The sequence below is a fragment of the Bos indicus genome, chromosome 2 (genome assembly GCF_029378745.1).
Source record: "Bos indicus isolate NIAB-ARS_2022 breed Sahiwal x Tharparkar chromosome 2, NIAB-ARS_B.indTharparkar_mat_pri_1.0, whole genome shotgun sequence".
NCBI lineage: Eukaryota > Metazoa > Chordata > Mammalia > Artiodactyla > Bovidae > Bos > Bos indicus.
In genome coordinates this window covers 2,874,308-2,898,514 of record NC_091761.1, presented here as the reverse complement: position 1 = coordinate 2,898,514, position 24,207 = coordinate 2,874,308, and the positions used below count along the sequence as shown (strand labels likewise).

The window sequence follows — 24,207 nt, the reverse complement described above, 5'->3', positions numbered from 1 at the left end:
GATGAGGGTTATCTCCTCACCCCCGCCCTTCCTGACCTTCAACGTGGGATAGCTCCTCTAGGCCCTCTTGTGCCTGTGCAGCCATGGCTCCTTGGATGTGGGGTTGGTCCTCCCTGCTGCCGCCCCTGGCCTCGGGCATGGGTTGCTCTTCACAGCTGCTGCCCTTGGCCTTGGGCTTAGGGGCGTGGGGTAGCTCTTCCCGACCACCGCCCCTGACCTCAGACGCTGAGTATCTCCTCTCGGCCACCCCCGCTGATCTTGGCCGCAGGGAAGCTCCTCTCGGCCATTCCTGCGCCGTCGCAGTCTGGTACTCTCGGCTGCTGCCCCTGACCTCGGACGTGGGGTAACTCCTCTTGGCTGCCGCCCTTTGGGTATGGGGTCCTCCTGGTTTCTGCCCCTGACCTCGAAAGTGGGATGGCTCTTCTCAGCCGTGCTTATCACGCCGGTCGCAGCCATCTGCACTTAGCCCGCTGGTCACAGACGCCTATCTCTAGTCTACCAATAAATTGTATCTTCTTTGTTTACTTGTTCAGGTTCCATCCTTTTCTTCTTCCCCTTTTGTTATTGTTAAGTAAATTTATCTCTCTCTCTCTCTTTTTTTTTTTTTTACTTTACAATATTGTATTGGTTTTGCCATACATCAACATGAATCCGCCACGGGGGTACACGTGTTCCCAATCCTGAACCCCCCTCCCATCTCCCTCCCCATACCATCCCTATGGGTCATCCCAGTGCACCAGCCCCAAGCATCCTGTATCCTACATCAAACCTGGACTGGTGATTCATTTCTTATATGATATTATACATGTTTCAATGCCATTCTCCTGAATCATTCCCGCCAAACACACTTATCTCTTTTTATTTTGTGAGTTTGTTACCAAATTGAAGGAGCTATAGTTATTTTTTTTTGTTCCCCCTTTCTAATCTTTATGCTATAACAAAATGTTTAATAACCTATTCTGTTGAAAAATTACAATTTTCTGATTATGTTTATTTCTCATCTTACTCAAAGTCTTGTGTACTTTTGCCTTTATTTTTCTGATAAAAGAGCACCTTTCAGTGTTTCTTGTAAGGCAAGTGTAGTGTTGGTGAACTTCCTCAGCTTTTGTTTGTCTTAGAAAACCTTTATTTCTTCTTTGTATCTAAAGGACAATTTTGCTGGATAGAGTATTCTTGGGTGACAGTTTTTATCTTTCTATATTTTAAGAATGGCATTGCACTCCCTCTTTGCCTGCAGGGTTTATACTGAGAAGTCTGCTAATGGACTCATGGGGTAATTTTATTTTATTTATTTTTTTACTTTTTATTAAGGTATAGTTGATTTACAATGTTGTGTTAGTTTCAACTATACAGCAAAGTGAATTTATTATACATATACCTAAACTAACTCTTTTTTTAGATTCTTTTCCTATATAGGCCATTACACATTATTGAAGCAAACTCCCTGTATTGTACAGTAAATCCTTATTGTTTCTATTTTATATATAGTATTTTGTGTGTATGCTAATTTCAATCTTTCCATTTATCATTTCCCCTTTCCCCCCTCATTTTCTACACCTATAACTCTATTTATGTTTTGTAGATAAGTTCGTTGGTATCTTTTAAAAAGTATATTCCACACATAAACAATATAATATGATATTTGTTTTTCTCTGCCTGACATTTCACTCAGTATGACAAATTCTAGGTCCATCTATGTTTCTGTAAATGGTATTATTTTGTTCTTTTCTATGGTTGAGGAATATTCTATTGTATATATGTATCACCAATTCTTTATTCATTCTTCTCTTGATGGACATTTACTTTGCTTCTATGTCCTGACTATTGTAAATAGTGCTGAAATGAATATTAGGGTGCATGTATCATTTGTAACTGTGATTTACTCTAGATACAGGCCCAGGAGTGTGATTCCAGGATCATATGGTAGCTCTTATTTTTCAAGGGACCTCTAACTTTCTCCATATTAGCTATACCAATTTGTATTCCTATACACCTTGTAGATGGCTTCCTTTTCTGCACACTCACAGCATTTATTGTTTGTAGATTTCCTGATGATAGTCATTCTGGTGTGTGTTAGATGATACTTCTTTGTAGTTTTGATTTAATTTCTCCATAAGTAGTGATGTTGAACATCTTTTAACATGCTTTTTAACTGCGTGCATGACTTCTTTGGAGAAATGTCTACTTAGATCTTCCACTGATTTTTTTTTTTTTTAATTGAGCTACATGAGTTGTTTGTATAATTTGGAGTTTAATCTTTTATCAATTGCTTCATTTGCAAATATTTTCTCCCATTCTGAGGGCTGTCTTTTGTTTATGGTTTACACCAATTCAGTGTAATCCCAATCAAACTACCAATGGCATTTTTTACAGAATTAGAACAAAAAAATTTGCAATTTGTATGGAAACACAAAAGACCTTGAATAGCCAAAGCAATCTTGAGAAAGAGAAACAAAGCTGGAGAAGTCAGGCTCCCTGATTTCATACAATACTAAAAAGCTACAGTTATCAAACAGTATTATACTGGCACAAAAACAGAAATATAGATCAGTGGAATGAGAAAGTTCAGAGATAAATTCACTCACCTATGGTTAGCTATGATAAAAGAGACAAAATATACAGTGGAAAAAAGATAGCCTCTTCAATAAATGGTGCTGGGAAAATTGTACAGCTACATGTAAAAGAATGAAATTAGAGCACTTCCTAACACTATACACAAAAATAAACTCCAAATGGACTAAATACCTAAATATAAGGCTCGATAGTCTAAAACTCTTTAGAGGAAAACATAGGCAGAACACTCTCTAAGATAAATCATAGTATGATCTTTTTTGATCTACTTTCTAGACTAATGAAAATAAAAACAAAAACAAATAAATGGGACCTAATTAAACTTAAAAGGTTTTGCACAGCAAAGAAAATGATAAACAAAATGCCATTCTATTTTTTTGGTGCAGTGTTACAGTGGTTCACCATAGTGCTTGATGTGTTTTCTGAAATCACATTTGAAGTACCAACAGGTGAGAAATTCACCTTTTGTTTTACAGAAAGTGGTGCTACAGCACAGGCTTTTTGTTTTTCTTACTTACGCTAACTGGTCACATTTACTGATTGTAGCTTGAAGGGGAAAGACAAAAGGAGCTTTTGGTCCACCATGTTGCTGACCAGTGGAGTCAGCGACTACAGTTTTCTTTTTTGCTGTTGTTGTTGTTGTTGCCATATATAAATCACAAATGAAGTGAAAGTCATTCAGTCATGTCTGACTCTTTGAGACTCCATGGACTATATAGTCCATGGAATTCTCCAGGCCAGAATACTGGAGTGGGTAGCCTTTCCCTTCCCCAGGGGATCTCACAACCCAGGAATCAAACTCAGGTCTCCCACACTGCAGGCAGATTTTTTTTACCAGCTGAGCCACCAAGGAAGCCCAAGAATACTGGAGTGGGTAGCCTTTCCCTTCCCCAGGGGATTTCACAACGCAGGAATCAAACTCAGGTCTCCCACACTGCAGGCAGATTTTTTTACCAGCTGAGCCACCAAGGAAGCCCAAGAATACTGGAGTGGGTAGCTTATCCATTCTGCAGGGGATCTTCCTGACCCAGGAATCAAATTGGAATCTCTTGCTTTCCAGGCAGATTCTTTACCAGCTGACCTACCAGAGAAGCCTTTATTCATCAGAAAGTAGGTAATAAATGCATTTTAAAAGAAAAAATAGTAAAATACTTAGGAATAAATTTAACCAAGGATTTGAAAGTTCTGTACACAAACAGACAAATATTCAATGTTCATGGGTTGAAAATAATATTGCTAAAATGTCCAAAGTACCCAGAGTAATCTATAGGTTCAATGTAATCCCTATCAAAATTCGAATGCTGTTTTTTAATACAAGAAAAAAAAATCCTAAAAGTCGTACAAAATCACAAAATACCCTGCCTAGTCAAAGCAATCTTGAGAAAAAATCTGGATTTATTATAATTCCTGATATCAAACTATACTGCTATAATAATCTAAATGCACATGTCCCTGGTATAAAAAAATGGACACATTTACAAATGCTATAGAGTTAAGAATCTAGTAATAAAATCTCACATAGTCAAGTAATATTTGACAAAGAAGTCAAGAATATTAATTAGAGAATGTATAGTGTCTTATACATGGTGGCTTGAAAACTGAATAACCCACATGAAGGAGCATAAAATTAGATGCCAATTTTACACTGTTCACAAAAGAGAAATTAAAATAAATTATAGACTTAAATGTAAGGACTGAAACAACAACAGCAAAAATCTCCTACAAGAAATAAGAGGGCTTAATATAAAAAAAAATAAAGGGTTAATATCAAAAGTATATACAGAGCTCACACAATTCAATAACAAAACAACAAGCAATACAATTAAAAGTGAGCAGAGAATCTGAGTAGACATTTTTCCAAAGAAGACATACAAATGTCAAAGTGCTACATAAGAATGATGCTTGACTTCACTAATTATCAGGTATCAAGGAAATACAAATCAAATCCACAATGAAATATCAATTCACACTTGTTAGAATGACTATTATCAAAAAGGTAAGTGATAACAAGTATTGGAAATGATATGGAAAAAATAGATCTTTGTGCAATATTATTTTATTTATTTATTTGGTTGTGCCAGGTCTTAGCTGTAGCATGCAGGATCTTTCAGAAAAGGCAATGGCAATCCACTCCAGTGTTCTCGCCTGGAAAATCCCATGGACAGAGAAGCCTGATAGGCTGCAGTCCATGGGGTCACAAAGAGTCAAACATGCCTGAAGCAACTTAGCAGCAGCAGCAGCGGGATCTTTGATCATCGTTGTGGCCAGCAGGACCTTTAGTTGTGGCATGAAAACTTTTAGTTGTGGCATGTGGGATCTAGTTCCCTGACGAAGGATAGAAGCCAGGCCTACTGTACTGGGAGCATGGAGTCTTAAGCGCTGGAACACCAGGGAAGTCTCCCTGTGCATTGTTACTGAGAGTGTAGCTGTTATGGAAAAAATGCTGTGTTATTGCTCTCCAGAGGATCTTCCTAACCCTAACCCAGGGATTGAACCCAGGTCTCCCACATTATGGGCAGATTCTTTACTGTCTGAGCTACCAAAGAAACCCAAACTTTATGAATGCTCAAAAAATAAATATAGGACTACCGTATGATCCAGCAATACCATCTAGATATTGAAGAGATATCCACACTCCAATGTTCATTACAGAATTATTTCCAAAAGCAAAGACATGGAAACCACTTGAGTGCTCAATGGATAAATGCAGACAAAAAATTATACAGTGGCTATAATTACCTTGTCCCATATTTGGTAAATGCAAACAAAACAAAACACTTTGCAATGAATAGAAAAATAAATATTCTTATAAAAGAAATAAAAACTATGAAAACAAAATAAAATAAATATTAGAAGTTGAAACTATAGTCTGTGACAGGAAATGCTAGATGAGCTCAATAGTAGAATGGAAAGAAAGGAAAACAGAATCTTGAAAATAGACTCAAGCTAATTATTAAATCTAAATAGCAAAGGAAAAAAAAGAGTTGGATAAAATGAGCAGAAACTCAGAAATCATTGGAACTATTTGGGAAATATAGTATGAACAACATTTAGTCCAAGGATGAGAAAAGAAAGAAAAGAGCCAAAATAAAGCGAACTAAAATAAATAAATCAAGGAAACCATTAAACATTTTTGAATGCATCTGAAAATTTGTATGGAAATACAAAAAGCCACAGCAAAATGTTAAATGTGTATCAAATCAAATTTGATATACAATTAAAAAAAATTTTTTTTTGCTCATAATATTGCATTGGTTTTGCCATATATCAACATGAATCCGCCACAGGTATACACGTGTTCCCCATTCTGAATCCTCCTCCCACCTCCCTCCCCGTAGCATCCCTCTGGGTCGTCCCAGTGCACCAGCCCCAAGCATCCAGTATCGTGCATTGAACCTGGACTGGTGACTCGTTTCATATATGATATTATACATGTTTCAATGCCATTCTCCCAAATCATCCCACCCTCTCCCACACCCACAGAGTCCAAAAGACTGTTCTATACATCAGTGTCTCTTTGGCTGTCTCGTATACAGGGTTATTGTTACCATCTTTCTAAATTCCATATATACTGCTGGGCATACACACTGAGGAAACCAAAATTGATACACAATTTTTGATGTGTCATTTTTTTTTATATCCCTTTTCCAGTTTGTAAGAAATTCAGTTGACAAAAGCACATGCTCAATGACATCACAAGGATGCAATTAGCAAAATCTAGGAGGTGGAAACTCAATAGGATCACTGGTCTTTCTTCAATAACTAAACTGCAGGGAAAAAAGAAATAGGAATTGAGGGCTTGGGAGTCAAATAAATAATGTGAATCCTAATTCAAAGAATCCTACTGAGAAAGTTCAGTTCAGTTCAGTCGCTCAGTCATGTCCAACTTTTTGTGACCCCATGGACTGCAGCATGCCAGGTCTCCCTGTTCATTGCCAACTCCCAGAGTTTACTCAAACTCATGTCCACTGAGTCAGTGATGCCATCCAACCATCTCATCCTCTGTCATCCCCTTCTCCTCCCACCTTCAATCTTTCCCAGCATCTGAGTCTTTTCCAATGAGTCAACTCTTTGCATGAGGTGGCCAAAGTATTGGAGTTTCAGCTTTAGCATCAGTCCTTCCATTGAACATCCAGGACTGATCTCCTTTAGGATGGACTGGTTGGATCTCCTTGCAGTCCAAGGGACTCTCAAGAGTCTTCTCCAACATCACAGTTCAAACACATCAATACTTTGACACTCAGCTTTCTTTATAGTCCAACTCTCACATCCATACATGACTACTGGGAAAACCATAGCTTTGACTAGACAGACCTTTGTTGGGAAAATAATGTCTCTGCATTATATATATATATATATATATATATATATATATATATATATATATATAATTAGGAGGTAATTTATTTATTATTTATTTATTTTAATTGGAGGATAATTACTTTAAAATATTGTAATGGTTTTTGCCATACATTGACATGAATCAGCCATGGGTGTACATATGTTCCCCATCCTGAACCCCCCTCCCACCTCCCTCCCCATACCATCCCTCCGGGTTATCCCAGTGCACCAGCCCTGAGCACCCTGTCTCATGCATCGAACCTGGACTGGTGATCTGTTTCACATATGATAATATGCATATTTCAATGCTACCCTCTCAAATCATCCCACCCTCGCCTTCTCTCACAGAGTTCAAAAGGTTCTATACATATATGTCTCTTTTGCTGTCTCACATATAGGATTATCATTACCATCTTTCTAAATTCCATATATATGCGTTAGTATATGGTATTGGTGTTTTTCTTTCTCACTTACTTCACTCTATATAATAGGCTCCAGTTTCATCCACCTCATTAGAACTGATTCAAGTGTATTCTTTTTAATGGTTGAGTAATATTCCATTGTGTATATGTACCACAGCTTTCTTATCCATTTGTCTGCTGATAGACATCTAGGTCGCTTCCATGTCCTGGCTATTATAAACAGTGTTGTGATGAACATTGGGGTACATGTGTCTCTTTCTTTTTTTTTTAATTTAATTTTATTTTTAAACTTTACATAATTGTATTAGTTTTGCCAGATATCAAAATGTATCCACCACAGGTATACATGCATTCCCCATCCTGAACCCTCCTCCCTCCTCCCTCCCCATACCATCCCTCTGGGTCATCCCAGTGCACTAGCCCCAAGCATCCAGTATCATGCATCGAACCTGGACTGGCATCTCATTTCATACATGATATTTTACATGTTTCAAAGCCATTCTCCCAAATCTTCCCACCCTCTCCCTCTCCCACAGAGTCCATAAGACTGTTCTATACATCACTGTCTCTTTTCCTGTCTCGTACACAGGGTTATTGTTACCATCTTTCTAAATTCCATATATATGCGTTAGTATACTGTATTGGTGTTTTTCCTTCTGGCTTACTTCACTCTGTATAATAGGCTCCAGTTTCATCCACCTCATTAGAACTGACTTAAATGCATTCTTTTTAGTGGCTGAGTAATACTCCATTGTGTATATGTACCACAGCTTTCTTATCCATTCATCTGCTGATGGGCATCTAGGTTGCTTCCATGTCCTGGCTATTATAAACAGTGCTGCGATGAACATTGGGGTACACGTGTCTCTTTCCCTTCTGGTTTCCTCAGTGTGTATGCCCAGCAGTGGGATTGCTGGATCATAAGGCTTTCAATTCTAGTTTCCTCGGTGTATATGCCCAGCAGTGGGATTGCTGGGTCATATGGCAGTTCTATTTGCAGTTTTTTAAGAAATCTTCACACTGTTCTCCACAGTGGCTGTACTAGTTTGCATTCCCATGAGCAGTGGAAGAGGGTTCTCTTTTCTCCACACCTTTCCAGCATTTATTGTTTGTAGATTTTTGGATAGAAGCCATTCTGACTGGCATAAGATGAAACCTCATTGTGGCTTGATTTATGGCAACCCGGCTTCCCTCATGGCTCAGAAGTTAAAGCGTCTGCCTCTAATGCAGGAGACCTGAGTTTGATCCCTGGGTCGGGAAGATCCTCTGGAGAAGGAAATGGCAACCCACTACAGTAGTCTTGCTTGGAGAATCCCATGGACGGAGGAGCCTGGTGGGCTACAGTCCACAGGGTCACAAAGATTCAGACACAACTGAGTGACTTAACTTTCAACTAACTTTCAACTTTCTTTGTGGTTTGATTTGCATTTATCTGATAATGAGTGATGTTGAGCATCTTTTCATGTTTGTTAGCCATATGCATTTCTTGTTTGGAGAAATGTCTGTTTAGTTCTTTGACCCATTTTTTTCATTGGGTCGCTAATTTTTCTGGAATTGAGCTGCAAGAGTTGCTTGTATATTTTTGAGATTAATTCCTTATCAGTTGCTCCGTTTGCAATTATTTTCTCACATTCTAAAGGCTGTCTTTTCACTTTTCTTATAGTTTCCTTCGTTGTGCAAAAGCTTTTAATTTTAATTAGGCCCCATTTGTTTATTTTTGCTTTTATTTCCATTACTCTGGAAGGTGAGTCATAGAGGGTCCTGCTGTGATTTATGTCAGAGAGTATTTTGCCTATATTTTCCTCTAGGAGTTTCATAGTTTCTAGTCTTACATTTTGAGTTTATTTTCAGTATGGTGTTAGAAAGTGTTCTAGTTTCATTCTTTTACAGTTGTTGACCAGTTTTCCCAGAACCACTTGTTAAAGAGATTGTCTTTAATCCATTGTATATTCTTGCCTCCTGTGTCAAATATAAGGTGTCCATAGGTGTGGATTTATCTCTGGGTTTTCTATCTTGTTCCATTGATCTATATTTTTGTCTTTGTGCCAGTACCATACTGTCTTGATGACTGTAGCTTTGTAGTATAGCCTGAAGTCAGGAGGTTGATTCCTCCCATTCTATTCTTCTTTCTCAAGATTTCTTTGGCTATTTGAGGCTTTTTGTATTTCCATAAAATTGTGAAAGTATTTGTTCTAGTTCTGTGAAAAATACCATTGGTAGCTTGACAGGGATTGCACTAAATCTATAGATTTCTTTGGGTAGTATACTCATTTTCTTCCAGTCCATGACTGGAATAAAGTCATGGTATATTTCTCCATCTATCTGTGTCCTCTTTGATTTCTTTCATCAGTGTTTTATAGTTTTCTATATATAAGTCTTTTGTTTCTTTAGGTAGATATATTCCTAAATATTTTATTCTTTTCTTTGCAATGATGAATGGAATTGTTGCCTTAATTTCTCTTTCTGTTTTTTCATTGTTAGTGTATAGGAATGCAAGGGATTTCTGTGTGTTGATTTTATATCCTGCAACTTTACTATATTCATTGATCAGCTCTAGTAATTTTCTGGTGGAGTCTTTAGGGTTTTCTATGTAGAGGATCATGCCATGTGCAAACAGTGAGTTTTACTTCTTTTTTAATCTTGACTCCTTTTATTTCTTTTTCTACTCTGATGGCTGTGGCCAAAACTTCAAAAACTGTTGAATAGTAGTATGAGAATGGGCACCCTTGTGTTGTTTCTGACTTTAGGGGAAATGCTTTCACTTTTTCACCATTGAGGATAATGTTTGCTGTGGGTTTATCATATATAGCTTTTATTATGTTGAGGTATGTTCCTTCTATGCCTGCTTTCTGGAGGGTTTTTATAATAAATGAATGTTGAATTCTGTCAGTGGCTTTATCTGCATCTATTGAAATAATCATATGGTTCCTATCTTTCAATTTGGTAATGTGGTGTATTACATTGATTGATTTGTGGATATTATAGAATCCTTGCATTCCTGAGATAAAGCCCACTTGGTCATGATGTATGATCCTTTAGAATATGTTGTTGGATTCTGTTTGGTAGAATTTTGTTAAGGATTTTTGCATCTATGTTCATCAGTGATATTGGCCTGTAGTCTTCTTATTTTGTGGCATCTTTGTTTAATTTTGGTATTAGGGTGATGCTGGCCTCATAGAATGAGTTTGGAAGTTTATATTCCTCTGAAATTTTCTGGAAGAGTTTGAGTAAGATCAATGCCATCTCTTTTCTAAATTTTTGGTAGAATTCAGCTGTGAAGCCGTCTCTCCTGGGCTTTTTTTTGCTGGAAGATTTCTGATTACAGTTTCGATTTCCATGCTTGTGATGGGTCTGTTAAGATTTTCTATTTCTTCCTGGTTCAGTTTTGGAAAGTTATACTTTTCTAAGAATTTGTCCATTTCTTCCAAGTTGTTCATTTTATTGGTATGTAGTTGCTGATAGTAGTTTCTATGATCCTTTGTATTTCTCTGCTGTCTGTTGTGATTGCTCCATTTTCATTTCTAATTTTGTTGATTTGATTCTTCTCCCTTTGTTTCTTGATGAATCTGTGTAATGGTTTGTCAATTTTATTTATCTTCTCAAAGAACCAGCTTTTAGCTTTGTTGATTTTTGCTATGGTCTTTTTTGTTTCTTTTGTATTTATTTCTGCCCTAATTTTAAAGATTTCTTTCCTTCTATTAACCCTAGGGTTCTTCATTTCTTCCTTTTCTAATTGCTTTAGGTGTAGGATTAGATTATTTATTTGACTTTTTTCTTGTTTCTTGAGGTAAACCTGTATTGCTATGAACCTTCCCCTTAGCGTTGCCTTTACAGTGTTCCATAGGTTTTGGATTGTGTTTTAATTTTCATTTGTTTCTATGCATATTTTGATTTCTTTTTTATTTCTTCTATGATTTGTTGGTTATACAGAAGCTGTTGTTTAGCCTCTGTATGTTGGAATTTTTCATAGTTTTTTTTTTCCTGTAATTAATATCTAATCTTAATGCACTGTGGTCAGAAAAAATGCTTGGAATGATTTCAAGTTCTTTGAATTTACCAATGCTAGATTTATGGCCCAGGATGTGATCTCTTCTGGAGAAGGTTCCATGTGCACTTGAGAAAAAGGTGAAATTCATTGTTTTGGGGTGAAATGTCCTATAGATATCAATTAGGTCTGTCTGGTCAATTGTGTCATTTAAAGTTTGTGTTTCTTTGTTAATTTTCTATTTAGTTGATCTATCCATAGGTGTGAGTGGGATATTAAAGTCTCCCACTATAATTGTTTTATCATTAATTCACCCTTTCATACTTGTTAGCATTTGCCTTACATATTGTGAGGCTCCTATGTTGGGTGCATATACATTTATAATTGTTGTATATTCTTCTTGGATTGATCCTTTGATCATTATGTAGTGTCCTTCTTTGTCTCTTTTCACAGCCTTTGTTTTAAAGTCTTCTTTATCTGATATGAGTATTGTTACTCCTGCTTTTTCTTTTTCTTTTTTTTGGTCTCCATTTGCATGAAATATCTTTTTCCAGCCCTTCACTTTAGTCTGTATGTGTCGCTAGGTTTGAGGTGGGTCTCTTGTAGACAACAAATATAGGGGTCTTGTTTTTGTATCCATTCAGCTAGTCTTTGTCTTTTGATTGGGGCATTCAACCCATTTACATTTAAGGTAATTATTTATAAGTATGATCCCATTGCCATTTACTTTGCTGCTTTGGGTTTGAGTTTATATATCATGTTTCCTGTTTCCTGTCTGAAGAAGATCCTTTAGTATTTGTTGAAGAGCTGGTTTGGCAGTGCTGAATTCTCTCAGCTTTTGCTTGTCTGTAAAGCTTTTGATTTCTCCTTCATATTTGAATTAGATCCTTGCTGGGTACAGTAATCTGGGTTGTAGGTTTTTCTCTTTCATCACTTTAAGAATGTCCTGCCATTCCCTGCTGGCCTGAAGTGTTTCTATTGAAAGATCAGCTGCTATCCTTATGGGAATCCCCATGTGTGTTATTTGTTGTTTTCCGTTTCTGCTTTTAATATTTGTTCTTTCTGTTTAATCTTTGTTAATTTGATTAATATGTGTTTTGGGGGTGTTTTTCCTTGGGCTTATCCTGTTTGGGACTCTCTGGGTTTCTTGGACTTGTGTGACCATTTCCTTCCCCATTTTAGGGAAGTTTTCAACTACTATCTCAAGTATTTTCTCACGGCCTTTCTTTTTGTCGTCTTCTTCTGGGACTCCTATAATTTGAATGTTGGGGTGTTTCACATTGTCCCAGAGGTCCCTGAGGTTGTTCTCATTTCTTTTCATTCTTTTTCCTTTTTTCCTCTCTGCTTCATTTATTTCTACCATTCTATCTTCTACTTCACTTATCCTATCTTCTGCCTTTGTTATTTGACTTTTGGTTCCCTCCAGAGTGTTTCTTATCTCATTTATTGTATTATTCATTATTGATTGACTCTTTTTTATTTCTTCTAGGTCCTTGTTAAACATTTCTTGCATCTTCTCAATCCTTATCTCCAGCCTATTTACCTGTAACTCCATTTTGTTTTCAAGATTTTGGATCATTTTTACTATTATTATTCTGAATTATTTTTCAGGTAGACTCCCTATCTCCTCTTTTTTGTTTGGTTTGGTGGGCATTTATCCTGTTCCTTTACCTGCTGAGTATTTCTCTGACTTTTCATCTTGTTTAGATTGATGTGTTTGGGGTGGCCTTTCTGTATTCTGGCAGATTGCGGTTCCTCTTTATTGTGGAGGTTCTTCCCTATGGGTGGGGTTGGTCAAGTGGCTTGTCAATGTTTCCTGGTTAGGGAAGCTTCTGTCGGTGTTCTGGTTGGTGGAGATGGAATTCTTCTCTCTAGAATGAAATGAAGTGTCCAGTAGTGAGTTTTGAGATGTCTATGGGTTTGGTGTGACTTTGGGAAGCCTGTATATTGAAGGTCAGGGCTATGTTCCTGTGTTGTTGGATAATTTGCATGATATGTTTTGCTATGGAACTTGTTGGCTCTTGGGGGGTGCTTGGTTTCAGTGTAGGTATGGAGGCTTTTGGATGAGCTCTTATTGATTAATGTTCCCTGGAGTCAGGAGTTCTCTGGTGCTCTCAGGTTTTGGACTTCAGTCTCCTGCCTCTGGTTTTCAGTCTTATTCTTACAGTTGCCTCAAGACTTCTCCATCCATACACCATCAATGATAAAACTTCTAGGTTAATGGTGAAAGAATTCACCACAATGAGGGATACCTGGGAAGGTCCACAGAGTTACATGGAGAAGAGAAAAGGGAGGAGGGAAATAGAGGTGACCAGGAGGAGAAGAGGGGGGATCAAAAGGGGAGAGAGCAAGCTAACCAGTAATCACTTCCCTATGTGCTCTCCACAGTCTGAAACCCTCAGAGATGTTCACGGAGTTACACAGAGAAGAGAAGAGGGAGGTAGGAGATAAAGGTGAGCAAGAGGAGAAAAGGGGGAATCAAAAGGGGGGAGAGAGATCTAGGCAGTACTCTATTCCCTAGGTGTTCTCCACAGCCTGGAACACACACAAAGATTCACAGAGTTGGGTAGAGAAGAGAAGGGGGAGGGAAGAGATAGAGGTGACCTGGGGGAGAAAAAGGAGAGTCAAAAGGGGGAGAGAGTAATCAAGCCAGTAATCACACTCCTAAGTAAAAACGGGTACTGAAGATTGGATTCTTAAAGGTACAAAATTGATAACAAAAAGCATAAAGCAAAGATTAAAAATCTAGTGTAGAGATTAGATTCTCAAAAATACAATATTTAAAAAAATCACAAAAGTGTAAGAAATATATATGAAATTTTCTTTAAAAAGTAGGGTCTTTTTTTTTTTTTTGCAAGATAATAGGTTATAAAGATGAAAATTAAAGGAGTAACAGAGGACTTAAAGAAAAAGAAAAAACTTTAAGTAAAAAAAAAATGATAATAGTAAAAATATGTCTAGGAATTTCTCTGGAGTTGTTGTGGGCAGTGTGCGGTCAGTTCAGTTTCAGATAGTTCCTTGTTCCAGCTTATACTTCTCAAGATCTATAGGCCCCTTCCCATGTAGTTGGTGTTAACTACAGGGTTTTAATCTGTTGCACCTGTCACTTCCAAAGCGGTTCCCTCTGTTTATTTGGCTGCTTCAGTTTGTAGGTCTCTTCAGTGTCTAATTTCCGCCCTGACACAAGGGGGCAAAGGTGGTTGTTTATTTAGGCTCACTTGTTCAGCTGTGCTGTGGGGAGAGAGGAACACTGCAAACAAATATCACTGGCATCTGTGGGGAGTGCTCGCAGTGTCTGGGCAGCACTTTTGCCCCCACTCACAGCATGTGTGCTTTCACGGTCTACACTGCTCAGGCTCCAGGTTGCTCTGCTGCTGAACTGCCTAAAGCAGGCCCTGGGTTGCATGCATTTCCCAGGTCTAAGCAGCTCAGGTTCATGTTCTAGGGTACTCCACAAAGGCGCAGACTTGGCTGGGCCTGCATTTTGTGCCCTTCCCAGGTCTGAGCAGCTCAGACAACCAGGTGCTTGGCAAGTGCACTCTCCGCAGGCAGAGAGTGTGTCTTATCACCTACCCGTTCCAGTTGTTCAGTTTCCTGGGCGTGCAGCAGGCGCAGGTGCATTGTCTAGCCGGCTAGCTCTCCTCTGGTATTCGCTCAGTCCTTTGTTCTGTGAGCGGGACTGGCAATGCCTTAGGTTACGGCTTTTTGCGGGATAGTTCTCTTTTTTTATTCCTCTCTCCTTCTGGTTATCCCACAGCTTAGGTTGCTATCTCATGTTAGTTCCCTCAGATTGCCCTCAAAGGTCAGGGCATTCAGGCCTAGTTCTTATCCTGAGCAATGCAGCCCGATCCTCCCTTTTCAGCCCCTACATGCTGGTGGTGGATGCGAGCATCTGGGGTACTTCTCTGCTGGGAGTTGCCATTAGGCACGTAATCTGTGGCTTTTATTTATTTATTTTTCCTCCCAGTTATGTTGTCCTCTGAGATTCCAAAACTCCCCACAGACCCGCCGGTGAGAGGGTTTCCTGGTGTTTATAAACTTCTCCTCTTTTAAGACTCCCATCCCAGGATCTCCATCCCTAACTCTCTTGTCTCTCTTTTTATCTTTTATATTTTGTCCTACCTCCTTTTGAAGATAATGGGTGCCTGATGTCCTCTGCCAGCATTCAGAAGTTGTTTTGTGAAATTTGCTCAGTGTTCAAATGTTCTTTCAATGAATTTGTGGGGGAGAAAGTGGTCTCCCTGTCCTATTCCTTGCCATCTTAGGACAGCCCCCCATCTCTGTTTTCAATATGCTGTCTAGGTTGGTCATAACTTTTCTTCCAAGGAGCAAGTGTCTTTTAATTTCATGTCTGCAGTCACCATCTGCAGTGATTTTGGAGACCTAAAAATAAAGTCTGACACTTTTTCTACTGTTTCCCCATCTATTTGCCATGAAGTGATGGGGACAGATGCCATGATCTTAGTTCTCCAAATGTTGAGTTTTAAGCCAATATTTTCACTTTCATCAAGAGGCTCTTTAGTTCTTCTTTGCTTTCTGCAATAAGAGTGGTGTCATCTGCATATCTGAGGTTATTGATATTTCTCCTGACATTCTTGATTCCAGTTTGTGTTTCATTCAGCCCAGTGTTTCTCATGATGTACACTGCATATAAGTTAAATAAGCAGGGTGACCATATACAGCCTTGATGTAGTCCTTTCCCTTTTTGGAACCAGTCTGTTGTTCCATTTCCAGTTGTAACTGTTGCTTCCTGACCTGCATACAGATTTCTCAAGAGGCAGGTCAGGTAGGTCAGGTATTCCTATCTCTTTAAGAATTTTTCAGAGTTTGTTGTGGTCCACAAAATCAAAAGCTTTGGAAAAAATATTTATTAAAAAAAGTAGTGAAAATTTAAGCACTGATTAGTATTTGTTGAATTTAAACAGCTCATTTTAAAAAAGTAAATTAGTGGTGTCATGGCTATTTTTTTTTAGTAGTTAATTAATTTGAAGTGAAGAATAATTACTTTACAATATTTTAATGGTTTTTCCATACATCAACATGAATTGGTCACAGGTATACATGTGTCTTCACCATCCTGAATCCCCCTCCCACCTTCCTCCCCACACTATCCCTCTGGGTTGTCACCAAGTATTGGTTTTGGGTGCTCTGCTTCATGCACCAAACTTGCACTGGTCGTCCATTTTACATATGGTAATGTACATGTATCAATGCTATTCTCTCAAATCATCACATGCTTGCCTTCTTCCACTGAATCCAAAAGTCTGTTCTTTGCATCTTTGTCTCCTTGGATGCCCCGCATGTAGGATCATAGCTACTATCTTTCTAAATTCCATATATATGTGTTAATATACAGCATTTGTCTTTCTCTTTCTGACCTCCTTACTCTATAATACGCTCCAGGTTCATCCACCTCATTAGAACTGACTCAAATGAGTTCATTGTTATAGTTGAGTAACAATTCCATTGCATATATGTACTACAGCTTCCTTATCCATTCATTGGCCAATGTACATTTAGGTTGCTTCTGTGTCCTAGCTATTGCAAATAGTGCTTCAGTAAACATTGGGATACATGTGTCTCTTTCAGTTCTGTTTTGCTCAGGGTATATACCCAGCAGTGGGATTGCTGGGTCATATGGCAGTTCTATTACCAGTTTTTTAAGGTATCTCCACATTATTCTCCATAGTGGCTGTTTCAGTTTGCATTCCCACCAACATTGTAAGAGGGTTCCCTTTTCTCAACACTCCCTCCAGCATTTATTGTTTGTAGACTTTTTGATGATGGCCATTCTGACTGCTGTGATATGATAACTCATTGGGGTTTTCATTTGCATTTCTCTAATAATGACTGATGTTTAGCATCTTTTCAAGTGTTTATTAGCCATCTGTATGTCTTCGCTGGAGAAATATCTGTTTTGGTCTTTTTCCTACTTTTTGATTGGGTTTTTCATTTTTCTGGTATTGAGCTGCATGAGCTGCTTGTATATTTTCAAGATTCATTCTTTGTCCATTGTTTCAACTGCTATGATTTTCTCCCATTCTGAGGGTTGTCTTTTCATCTTGCTTAAAGTTTCTTTCATTGTGCAAAAGTTTTTAAGTTTAATAAGGTATAAAGTTAAATTAATTAAATTTAGATTAAATTTAATTTAAACTTAAAATTTTAAGTTTAATTAGTCTGAAGTCAGGAAAGTTGATTCCTCCAATTCCATTTTTCTTTCTCAAGATTGCTTTGGCTATTCAGGGTCTTTTGTGTTTCCATACAAATTCTGAAAATATTTGTTCTACTTCTGTGTAAAATAACATTGATATTTTGATAGGTATTGCATTGAATCTATAGGTTACTTTGGGTAGTATACTCATTTTCACTATATTGATTCTTGAATGCAAGACCATGGTATATTTCTCCATCTATTTGTGTCACATGTGATTTCTTTTTCAGTGTTTCATAGCTTTCTGTGTACAGGTCTTTTGTTTATTTAGGTAAATTTATTCCTAAATATTTCATTCTCTTTTGTTGCAAAAATGAATGGTATTGTTTCCTTAATTTCTCTATCTGATTTTTTGCTGTTAGTTTATAGGAATGCAAATTTCTGTGTATAAATTTTTTATCCTGGAACTTTACTCTATTCATTGATTAGCTCCAGTAGTTTTCTGTTGTCATCTTTAGAGTTTTCCATGTAGAAGATCATATAATCTGAAACAGTGAGAATTTTATTACTTTATTCCAATCTGAATTTATTTTGTTTCTTTTTCTTCTCTGATTTCTGTGGCTATGACTCCAAAACTATATTGATTAGTAGTGATGAGAGTGGACACCCTTGTCTTGTTCCTGATTTTAGAGGGAATGCTTTCAATTTTTTCAATTTTCCATGATCCAGCAGATGTTGGCAATTTGATCTCTGCTTCCTATGCCTTTTCTAAAACCAGCTTGAATAGCTGGAATCTCATGGTTCACATATTGCTGAAGCCTGGCTTGGAGAATATTGAGCATGACTTTACTAGCATGTGAGATGAGTGCAATTGTGTGGTAGTTTGAGCATTCTTTGGCATTGCCTTTCTTTGGAATGAAAACTGACCTTGTCCAATCCTGTGGCCACTGCTGAGTTTTCTAATTTTGCTGGAATATTGAGTGCAGCACTTTCACAGCATCATCTTTTAGGATTTAAAATAAATCAGCTGGAATTCCTAGCTGGAATACAAACACTAGCTTTGTTTGTAGTGATGCTCGTAGAAAGCGGGCCTTACCCACTTGACTTCTCATTCCAGGATGTCTGGCTTTTGGTGAGTGATCACACCATCATGATTATCTTTGTTGTGAAGATCTTTTTTGTACAGTTCTTCTGTGTATTCTTGCCATCTCTTCTTAATATCTTCTGCTTCTGTTAGGTCCCTACTATTTCTGTCCTTTATTGAGCCCATCTTTGCATGAAATATTCCCTTGGTATCTCTAATTTTCTTGAAGAGATCTCTAGTCTTTCCCATTCTCTTGTTTTTCTCTAGTTCTTGCACTGATCACTGAGGGAGGCTTTCTTATGTCTCTTTGCTATTCTTTGGAACTCTGCATTCAAATGTGTAAATCTTTCCTTTTCTCCTTTGCTTTTCACTTCACTTCTCTTCACAGCTATTTGTAAGGCCTCCTCAGACAGCCATTTTGCTTTTTTGCATTTCTTTTTCATGGTGATTGTCTTGATCCCTGTCTCCTGTACCTCTGTCCATAGTTCATCAAGTACTCTGTCTATCACATCTAGTCACTTAAGTCTATTTCTCACTTCCAGTGTATAATCACAAAGGATCTGATTTAGGTCATACCTGAATGGTCTAGTGGATTTCCTTACTTTCTTCAATTTAAGTCTGAATTTGGCAATAAGGAGTTCAGTAATGGTCTGAGCCACAGTCAGCTCCTGGTCTTGTTTTTGCTGACTGTATAGAGCTTCTCCATCTTTGGCTGCAACGAACATAATCAATCTGATTTCAGTGTTAACCATCTGGTGATGTCCATGTGTAGACGCTTTTATTGTGTTGTTGGAAAAAGGTGTTTGCTATGACCAGTGTGTTCTCTTGGCAGAACTCTATTAGCCTTTGCTCTGCTTCATTCTGTATTCCAAGGCCAAATTTGCCTGTTACTCCAAGTGTTTCTTGACTTCCTACTTTTGCATTCCAGTCCCCTATAATTAAAAGGACATCTTTTTTGGGTGTTAGTTCTAGAAGGTCTTGTAGATCTTTGTAGAACCATACAGCTTCAGCTTCTTCAGCATTACTGCTTGGGGCATAGGCTTTGATCACCGTGATATTGAATGGTTTGCTTTGGCAACGAACAGAGATCATTCTGTCGTCCAAGGAGCAGCAGCTGCGCGGGTGCAGGAGGACGGAGAGGAGCTTCTCCACATTCAAGGCCAGGAGGGACGACCTCATCCAAGGTAAGGAGCAGCGGCTGCGCTTTGCTGGAGCAGCCATGAAGAGATACCCCACATCCAAGGTAAGAGAAACCCAAGTGAGACAGTAGGTGTTGCAAGAGGGCATCAGAGGGCAGACACACTTAAACCATAATCACAGAGAACTAGCCAATCTGATCACATGGACCACAGCCTTGTCTAACTCAGTGAAACTAAGCCATTCCGTGTGGGGCCACCCAAGACGAACGGGTCATGGTGGAGAGGTCTGATAGAATGTGGTCCACTGGAAAAGGGAATGGCAAACCACTTCAGTATTCTTACATTGAGAACCCCATGAACAGTATGAAAAGGCAAAATGATAGGATACTGAAAGAGGAACTCCCCAGGTCGGTAGGTGCCCAATATGCTACTGCAGATCAATGGAGAAATAACTCCAGAAAGAACGAAGGGATGGAGCCAAAGCAAAAATAACACCCAGCTGTGGATGTGACTGGTGATAGAAGCAAGGTCCAACGCTGTAAGGAGCAATATTGTATAGGAACCTGGTACGCTAGGTCCATGAATCAAGGCAAATTGGAAGTGGTCAAACAGGAGATGGCAAGAGTGAATGTCAAATTGCTAGGAATCAGTGAACTAAAATGGACTGGAATGGGTGAATTTAACTCAGATGACCATTAAATCTACTACTGCAGGCAGGAATCCCTCAGAAGAAATGGAGTAGCCATCATGGTCAACAAAAGAGTCTGAAATGCAGTACTTGGATGCAATCTCAAAAACGACAGAATGATCTCTGTTTGTTTCCAAGGCAAACCGTATTTCGTGCAAATGGAGACCAAAAGAAAGTGGGAGTAGCAATACTCATATCAGATAAAATAGATTTTAAAATAAAGACTGTTATAAAAGACAAAGAAGGACACTACATAATGATCAAGGGATCAATCCAAGAAGAAGATATAACAATTATAAGTACATATGCACCCAGCATAGGAGCACCTCAATATATAAGACAAATACTAACAGGAATTAAAAGGGAAACTGACAGAAACACAGTAATAATGGCAGACTTTAATACCCCACTCACAACAAGGAACAGATAATCCAGACAGAAAATTAACAAGGAAACACAAGATTTAAATGATATATTAGACCAGTTAGATCTAATTGATATCTACAAGGCATTCCACCCCAGAACAAAGGATTTCACCTTTTCTCAAGTGCACATGGAACATTCTCCAGGATAGATCACATCCTGGGCCACAAATCTAGCCTGGGTGAGTTTAAAAAAAAAATGCAATCGTCTTAAGCATCTTTTCTGATCATAGTGCTATAAGATTAGATATCAGCCACAGGGTAGGGGGTGGATATTAAAAGCACAAACATATAGAGGTTAAAAAACACACTTCTGAATAACATACAGATCACTAAGGAAATAAAAAAAGAAGCAAAAATATGCAAGAAATAAATTACAGTGAAAACATGACAGCCCACATCTGTGGGATTCAGTAAAAATAGTGCTAAGAAGGAGGTTCATAGCAATACAAGCCTACCTCACGAAATAAGAGAGACATCACATAAACAACACAACTTCACACGTAAAGCAACTAGATAAAGAATGACCAAAAAAAAAAATTAATAGAAGGAAATAAATCATAAAAATCCAAGCAGAAATACATGAAAAAGAAATGGCTATGTTTTAAACAAGTCTGGATGAAGCATAATGAATTTGTTTTTTAGACTAATACAGAGGAACATAAGTATATAGGCAAAAGAAGAGGTAGTTAGTTACAAGGGGCTCTTTTCATTCTCTTGAATATGGATATCCAGTTATCCTAACAAAATTTGTTGAAACACTATTTTTCTACTTAATTATTTTAGCACTCTGGTTGAAGATTGAACATAAATGCAAGGGTTTGTTAATGGACTCTTGATACTAATCAACTGATCAATATGCCTATTATCATGCTAGGGCCAATTAGCAGTTGTTATTGGTGTTTGTTTGTTGGCCTTTCTGAACTAAATCTGTAAATTCTGTACTCTTTTTTGTATGTAGCCACTGAAGTCTCTGCTTGGCTGTCTAAGAGGTCAGTCAATGACTATACTGATACTTACCTAGTATCTTGATCTGAGAAGTCCCTCAGCCTCTAGTGAGGGGCTCTGCATGTAGGTTAGGGCACTGGTTTAACAAGCAGCCTGGTAGATGGTAACTTTGCCTTACCCCTCACTGCTTGTTTGTGCATAGCCTCATGTTTAGCCCAAGGGAGAGAATAGGACTGTCTCAGAATTTTCTATGGCATTCAGACCTGCAAATGCATGATATCTCCCAGATTTTCATTAATCCATCAGAGCTTTCAGGACCCTTTGTAAAAATGTCAAGTTGCTCAGTCGTGTTCTACTCTTTGCAATCCCATGGACTGTAACCTGCAAGGCTCCTCTGTCCATGGGATTTTCCAGGCAAGAACACTGGAATGGGTTGCCATTTCCTTCTCGAGGGGATCTTCCTGACCAAGGAATCGAACCCAGGTCTCCTTATTTCAGGCAGACTCTTTACCCTCTGAGCCACCAGGGAAGCCCCTTTATGGATACCTTTATGGACACCTAATTCAGGACCCTTTATGGATACCTAATTCTCCAGATTTTCCTTTTAAATTTTTTGGTGGCTTTGTGTTAGTTCCAACTGTTATTACCACAGAAAGCAGCTGCAATGTTAATCAATTTACACTGATTATTTGATAGATGACTTTGGGAAAAAGCTATTTACATTGAATGTGCTCTGGGTCAAGTCAAATAAAAACAAAGCCTGTGAGTAGGCTTTTTCAAGGGAACTGCTATATATTTTAAATAATGATAACTCTATGCAAATGAGACTTTGAAAATGAAAGTTAAGTCGCCGAGTCGTGTCCGACTCTTTGCAACCCCATGGACTGTAGCCTATCAGGCTCCTCAGTTCATGGAATTTTCTAGGCAAGAGTACTGGAGTGGGTTTCCATTTCCTTCTTCACAGGATCTTCCTGATCCAGGGATCGATCCCGGGTCTTCCACATTGCGCGCAGACGCTTTACCATCTGAACCACCAGGGAAGCTCAGATGAGGCTTTGGGGAGACCTCAAAATCTATTCTGCCTGGTAGCCTTTAGCCTATTGTTTACCAAAACTATTATGATGGCAAGTCTGTCAGTTTTCAAGGTTACTGAGTAGAGCAAGATGGAAATAAGGTAAGTTAAAATTACACAAACTCTCTGTTATTACTTATATTTAGCCATTTTCCTTGGGTGTTAATTTTGAGTTATTCTCCAGGGTTTTGAGAGATTGCCATAAAATTTTTTTTCCAATGGTCTCATTGCTTTATGGGGAAATAGATTTTCATTAGTCCTTATCATACCATTCTGCAAGTGTTTTCCGTTTTTTCTTGAATATGTAATATCCACTATCTATTAATTTAGCAAACTCATGAGTCAGAGGAATAATGACTTTCACACTACACACTTGGCAACAGGACTATCTATTTTAGGTTGTACATTCAGAACATGCCAAAAACCTACAAACTCTAAAATATGCCCAGATATTTGATTAAGTTTTATAGGGGTTTGGTTGCTTCAGGATTATGAAATCAGTGTTTAAGTCAGTAGTCTGTCGAACTCCTCTAAGAAACTTTGATTGAGCACCAGATCCTACACAACTCTCTTTTCTTTGAGAACCTTCAGTAGTTATAATAAAAAGCAAGCCATCTGTCACAATGTGTACATCTGTGTAATGGTGCTGAGTGAGTCTTTTCTCTGCATTTGGTGACCAGAGTCCACAGTAGAAAATACAGAAATACTAAGCTCTCATGATCTAAATTGGTTCTGGTACCTCCCCCAGGCTTTTCTAAGAGCGAAGTGCTGATTCAGTGACAGAGAGGGCCGAATAACACACAACACTCCCATCAAAGTCATCCCACACAACATCTATATGGGGAATGACTAGTACCACACAAAAGAAGACAACTCAAAAAGAACAAAATGGCTTTCCATCAAAATAAGTGGCAAACTATCTAAGAAGAGTTGGCTTTTCCAACCCATAGTTCCTTTTCCTAATATCAGAAGACTTAGATCTAAGCAAAGAGGAGGGGAAATGTCACCAAAGAAATGGCATTTGGTAAAGTGCAATTGGGGGAAACTCCAAAATCAAAATAACATTGAGCTCTTTGCTGTGTATACTGTGAGAATGAAAACCACTTTAGGGGCCATCCCAGAACACATCAACATCAACCTGAATTGGAACACAGTTATTGTGAAGAGCCCTAGAGGAACCTTGGGGTGGGACTTCAATCACATCAATGTAGAACTCAGTCTCCTTGGAAAGAAAGGTCTCCTTTGGGTCAACAAAAAGGAAACGGCTGTAGTTTGCACTCCTTGCCCATGTGACTGAGGGCAATGTTGGACTTAGTCACTGCTGCTTCTACATTCTTTTTCAGTACACTGAATATTTTACTAAAATCTAAAATTTCTCATGAGA

At 38.2% G+C, this 24,207-nt stretch overlaps 1 pseudogene; it reads right to left on the bottom strand.

Annotated features, from left to right (window-relative positions):
• LOC139186520 (craniofacial development protein 2 pseudogene) overlaps positions 1-19,775 on the bottom strand; it is an 86,731-nt pseudogene extending 66,956 nt beyond the window's left edge.
• Positions 19,776-24,207: the final 4,432 nt, after the last annotated feature.